General features: G+C 36.2%; 1 long non-coding RNA gene across 1 annotated transcript; it reads left to right on the top strand.

Moving 5' to 3' along the window:
- The first annotated feature begins 506 nt into the window (after positions 1-506).
- LOC125494894 (uncharacterized) lies at positions 507-2,961 on the top strand. Its single transcript, XR_007271077.1, has 2 exons — positions 507-836; positions 909-2,961. It is a non-coding gene; the product is annotated as an uncharacterized LOC125494894 (long non-coding RNA).
- The last annotated feature ends 3,708 nt before the right edge of the window (positions 2,962-6,669 follow it).

Genomic DNA, 6,669 nt, shown 5'->3' with positions numbered 1-6,669 from the left:
TTTAGGTTGGGCTTCATTCATGACATGCAACATTTGAATTTGGCCTAAAAATTATCCAAATTTAGCATTTTAGCACTTTTTCCTAAGTTCATAATGTGAACTTATTGATTGACCTATTAAAGTCCACGAAATGAGCCAGATTAAGCGAATTATGGCTGTTGGAAATATAAGTATTAGTATTGATAGTTTTAATTCCTCATATAATGCACGTGCATTTCATTTGGACAAGGACTTGCATCAGAACACCTATTGATCGATAGTTTATAGCGAGTCTGAGTCATTAATCAACCAAACAACCCGTCAAACACAATTTATAATCCTGGGCAAGCATATGTTCGATTCGTAGCTAAATTGATATTATATGGAATTTGTTAAAGGGAAATTACTTAACTGAAAGGAGTAGTTTTAAGGGGTTTCACTACTAAAATCCGGCTTTTTACCGACCACTTTTACCGACAGTCGAAAAATACGATTGGTGATTATTAAAAAATGACCGTCTCCAAAGTGGACGTTGAATACCAACCGTTATTATAATTCACCGACCGCTACGTTAAACCGTCGATAATACCTACCGTCTTAATAAACACCAACCGCTTTTATTTCCGTAGGTAATTACCGACCGATTTTCGCATATCACCGACCGTAGGGGCTTTGGTAAATTACTACTAGTAGTTTCAGAATTTTTACAACCACGTTTTCCTTTTTCACTCTATAGTAATCAGTAATTAAAAAATAACCCTAACATTGCCTTGGAGAAACCAACGCCTCCTTCTCCCTTCACCATCGTCGTCGCCGGTATTCCTTCATCTCCATAGTGCTATCGTCGCCGGTTTCAGGTATTCCTTCATCTCCCCAGTGTTTTCGTCGCTGGATTTTTTTTACTTCTGATTTCAATTGCAATTATAAAGTTCTCTAACCTGCCGCATCACCGTCACAACGGGTCAACTGCACAACCATCGTGCGCACCATCGTTTCTTGGTTTGTTTCGCCAACCCACAACAGGTTTTCTCTTATCCCTCTTTCTTGGTCTATTTTGAATTTCATGAAATCAACCCACAATCGCACCATTCTAGTTTCTTTGTAATTTCATGGATTTCATCTTAGTTGAGTGAATTATGTTTAATTTCATGGTCTGTTATGTTCTTTTGTCATGAATATGTGATTTTGTCTGTTTACTTGATATCACTTGAGGTGGAATACTAATTACGCATAAACAACCTTGCATATAACCATTTGTATGTTTACAGAAGGTTCTTTGTCAATACTTGAATGAGATTACTAATGAAAAGCTATAGAGGGATTACTTAAGAGTACATATCTTAATGACATTACCAATGGAGTTACATGCATCAACATTTGTGATGCGTCAGACTTATAAAATGTGTAAGCACAAATCCAGATGACATAATGTTCAACTATATGGCAGAGGCAGCTAGAACTACTTTCGTTACCAATTGCATGATTCTTAATAAAATTGATGCTCTTAGAGGTGAAGTTTTGGAGGCAATCAACACCAAGATACCCAATAGTATGAATCTACACCATCTTCCCTCTCTCACTACTCTACCGCCAACTCCAAGTGAATGGAACTTCTCTCTATTAGATCCAACTTATGGAAGGAATACACTAACTGCTTAGAATCAAGAATGGTTAGACAAAAGTAGTCCAAGTTCAGTCATCTATGTCACCTATGTAAGCTTATCCATATTAACCAAGGTACAGTTACGACATTACATAATTAGGTAAAAGCATATCTCAGAGTTATGAGGTTGTGTCACGCAAAATCACACATGTTAGGAGCACATTGGTGCGCCTAACGTGACATGACCAATAGACAGTGTACACGCTTTAAAAAAGATAGAAAAGCAAATTGCGTATCACGTGGAGTAGTTCGCCAAGCGCATGACACTGTGTGAGACAGTGCCTTATGTAAGGTGCATATTGGTGCACTTGACACTGGTGGACAAAGTTGCGCCTGACGCAACATGGTGCGCCAGGTGCACGACCTTACTTTTTTGACACGCTTTGACAACTCTTTTAGATAAAAAACATGTTTTGACGATATTTGTTTATCTTTTGACTTCGGAAATTCGATTTTAATTATGAAAATGTCATTGAAAATATTTATTTATTAAAATAAGCTAGTTAATTATCATGAATAATTAATCATTAGGCTTTTTTTTAAAGAATTAGGCTTAAATGCAATTAATTATCAAGAATAATTGATTGGGCTTTAAAATAGGACTTTAACACTTTACGAAATAGTTTTCGGGGTGGCGTTTCGGTCTACTCTCCCCTTAGGTCGGACAAATTAAAACTGCACTATGTTTCATCATCGGATCCTGAAATGGGGAGATACGATTATGTGTCTGCAGAAGCCCCCCACTTTGACTAAGGATCAGGAACCGAAAGTCAAAATATACGGTGTCGGGACGAAGAACGATTCTAAACGCTTTGCAATTTTGAACTGATCTATTGGTACAAGTAAAGGTTTAAAGTCAACTCTTGAAGGAGAGCCTATTTATCTAGTCCTTGAAGCATTTGGGTTCAAGCTCAATTCAAACTCTTCTTTTGTGTCCATGATTAAGTGGGAAGATGATCAAATCCAAGAAGCATGAAGTTGGCATCATTTAGAGTCTTAGCTAATAAAAGGCCGAAATATCGTTCTTTTGACCATATTAGAGTTTCGGAGTCCTTGTGTTCCAAGTATGCAAGTTGTCATTGAGTTGTAATATGCTCTAGTAATATTGTTCACATTAGGCATGTAAGGGGGGATTTGGGGTTGATTTGTTTTTTTTTTTCCTTATTTTCTCCTTTATTCTCTACTAGAATATAGGGATTATGAGGCAAGATGCTGGATTGTATTTCGTAAACTACATGGCTGAATTTTCGGCTAGTTGGGTGCTTGGAGGGCAAGTTAATTCTTGTCATGAATAATCATATTATGCTACATTACAAGGACATGAGTGATTTATAGAAAAACCTTTGTTATTAAATCTAATTATTCCTTCAACTATTTTCGGCCATTAAGTTAATTTTCAGGAGTGTTAATTAATTTAGTGTTCAATCTACTTAATTCCAAGAGTGGTTTGAGTGAGATTAAGAGTTAACAAAAACTTTAAAGAGTGTATATTTTAGTTTTCATATCCGGATTTCCCTTGATAATTTCGGACTTAGTGATCGAGCTAGGCTCCTTTTGTTTGGGTTACTTGTTTGCGTCTTCAGTTGGTATCAGATTTTTTTTCCCAAAAGGGTAAAGGTAGAAAGGATTCCTCCCTCATAAGGAATTACTATCAGCAATTGAATATCTTACCTCTCACAAATAATACCAAATGTTGTTATTAATATGTTACAGAAGGAGTACTTTCATTGGTAAGTGTTTATTTTAGTTAATTCTAGTTGTTTTTTCGATCCATTGTTAGGGTTTATGTGGTTGTTGGCTTGCTATTCCTACATATTTTACATGGAATATTGATTGTCTTCTTTACTTTACCATGTCCAAAATTGAGGACTCAAAAGGTCTTGTTGAGGAAATGGTTAAGTTACAATTTGATGCATAAATTAGGGCAAATGATATGGAAAACACCCATAAAGCTCTAGTTGAAGTTCTTAAGAAAAAGAAAGACCCTAATCATGTTGAATATGAATCTGATTTTGATGAATTAAAACTTGTTAAACCAACTTATGATTATGATAGGGGTATTAAACTAGATGATTCCATTGGTGATTCTAAACCTAGAGATTTGCTTGAATGGATTCGTCAACTTCATAAAATTTGTGATTATGAAGGTTTTGATGATGAAAAGAGGTCTAAAATCGTCACCATTAGACTAAGTAAATATGCTGGAATTTGGTTAGAGAGTCTAAAGGCAAAAAGGGAACGACTTGCAAAACCTAAGCTTAAAAGTTGGAGTAAGCTTAAGAAGAAATTGCATGAAGAATTTGTTCCAAGTGATTTCATTCAAAGACAATACATGAGAAAGAATTATTTGACTCAAGATGTGTTGAGTGTTCATGACTATATTGTTGAGTTTGACAAATTGTGCTTGATTTGTGATGTTGAGGAGGTTGAACAAGAGAAAATTGCTAGATTTGTTAATGGACTTAATAAATCTATTGATAGAAAGATTGACGTTGCAAATTATACTACGTTTGATGATGTGTGTTGGCTAGCCCTAAAATTTGAACGTCATGAATTAGATGAAAAGAAAACTTATGGGGGAAAACGCCATTAATAAGCACACTTCTTCATCTTTTTACCCTTCTTCTTCTAAGTCCTTTGAAAAGAAAAAATTTCCTTCTAAAGGGGAACGAAAGGGGGAACAACCTAAGATGGTGATTTCTAAGGCTACTTAGAGGAAAGCCAAAATATGTTTCTAGTGTCAAGGGAGGGGTCACATTGCTAGTAATTGCCCTAGTAGGAAAGCCCTAACTCCGAGACAATACATGGTCATAGAGGAGCAAGAGAGAACTTATGATTATGTGTTGGAAAGTGATGAAGAAGAGGATGAAATTGTGAATGACATTACATATGCTGAAGATGAAACTAGAATGCTTAGTGTTGTTAGGAGAACTTTGTCGGTTGATCATTCTCCTAATCATAAACAAAGAGGAAATTTGTTTCATACTAGACGCCGAGTTGGTGAATATACTTACAATGTTATTATTGATAGTGGTTCATGTACTAATGTGGTGGCATCTAATGTGGTCTCTAAGTTGAATTTGGTTGTTAGAGATCACCCACATCCATATAAGTTAAGTTGATTAGATGATAAAACTAGTTTGGTTGTGAACAAGCAAGCACTTATCTCTTTTTCGATTGGAAGCTACAAAGATGAATTGTGGGGTGATATACTTCCTATGAGTACTTGTCACCTTCTTCTTGGTCGACCTTGGCAATTTGATCAAAAAGTTATTCATGAGGGGGAAACTAATGTGTATTCTGTTTTGATAGGGACAAAGAGGGTTCGACTTGTGCCTTTATCCCCTAGTTTCATTGCGCCTAAAAAGCTTGAAAGTAAACAAAACTTGTTTCTTTCGGCCAAAGAGTTTGAAAAGGAGGTAATGTTGGAAGGTCATGGTTATGTTTTATTTGTTAAATGTGCTTTAACTAATGATGTTTCCTCTAGAGTTTCGAAACTTGTAGCTTTGTCGAAGGAATTTGAAAATGTTTTTCTCGAATAATTGCCTCAAGGGTTGCCACCTTTGAGAGGAATTACGAAGGTCATTGATTTAGTGGCAGGCGCACCATTACCAAATAAACCAGCTTATAGATCTGATCCCATGGCTTCTAAGGAGCTACAAAGACAAATTAAGGAGTTGATTGATTGAGGCTATGTGAGAGAAAGCATGAGTCAATGCGTCATTCCAGTTTTGCTTGCTCCAAAGAAAGATGGCACTTGGAGGATGTGTATTTATAGTAGAGCCGTCAACAACGTCACAATCAAGTACCGTTTTCCTATACCTAGGTTGGAAGACATGCTTGATGAGTTGCATGAGCTTCTATATTTTCGAAAATAGATTTGAGGAGTGGTTACAACCAAATGAGAATTGGTGAAGGAGATGAATGGAAACTTTTTTCAAGACCATATAAGATCTATATGAGTGGATGGTAATGCCCTTTGGTCTTTACAATGTTCCTAGTTCTTTTACGAGACTTATGAATGAGGTACTACATCCCTTTCTTTACAAGTTTATTATTATCTACTTAGATGATATTCTTGTTTATAATACCAATACTGAAGCTCATTTATCTCATTTAAGATCTTTGTTTAAAAAATTGAGAAACGGGAGTTTTCATGGAACTCTCATGCTCAAAGGGCGTTTGAAGAGTGAAAGAGATGCTTTGCAACACACCTGATCTTGCTTTGCCATATTGCAACAAGTTGTTCGAGTGCAATGCCAGTGGAATTAGTGTTGGGACAGTTTTTCTTCAAGAAAGGAGGCTCCACTAGTAGAATAATTGTTTATTGCTGCGGTGGTTTTACCCATACGCAGCAATAAGCCACGTTATTGGTTAAACCTTGATCAAGAATTCTATGCAATTGTGAGGGATTTAGATCATTGGTCACATTACTTGAGGCCCAAGCCATTTATCCTTCATTCGAACCATGAAGCACTCAAACATATCCATGGACAGTAAAAACTCAATCATAGGCACGCCAAGTGGGTTAAATTCCTACAAGCCTTCACTTTCTCTTCTAAGTACAAGGAAGGTAAGAGTAATGTAGTTACAGTTGCCCTTTCTAGACATTTGTATCTTCTAGTTATGGTTGATGCAAGAGTTTTGGGGTTTGAGCACTTAAAAGAATTATATGTTGATGATGTTGATTTTGGTGATTCTTTAAAAAACCCTAACGGCCCGTTTGGTAGTTGTTAATAAATTGCGGTAATGGGAATGAATTTTAAGTGTAATATTATTAGGGAAGCACCCTTAAAATCTCCATGGGGAGGCTTTTTTTCTCCATGGGCAAGCAATCTTACCCCTAAACTTGTGTTTTTGTCCCCAAGGGGAAGCAATTTTCATTACCACTCATTACCACCCTACAAGGTGGTATTGGATGGGAATGAAAATTCAAGAAGGAAAGTGGACACTTTAGGATAAATTAGCATTACCATGGGAATGGACAATGAGATTTTTCACAAATTTACACACAAATTCATTCCCAT

This window comes from Beta vulgaris, chromosome 2, assembly GCF_026745355.1.
Source record: "Beta vulgaris subsp. vulgaris cultivar EL10 chromosome 2, EL10.2, whole genome shotgun sequence".
Classification (NCBI taxonomy): Eukaryota; Viridiplantae; Streptophyta; class Magnoliopsida; order Caryophyllales; family Amaranthaceae; genus Beta; species Beta vulgaris.
Note: the sequence above shows the minus strand (reverse complement) of the source record. Positions and strands in the feature narration are given on the sequence as shown.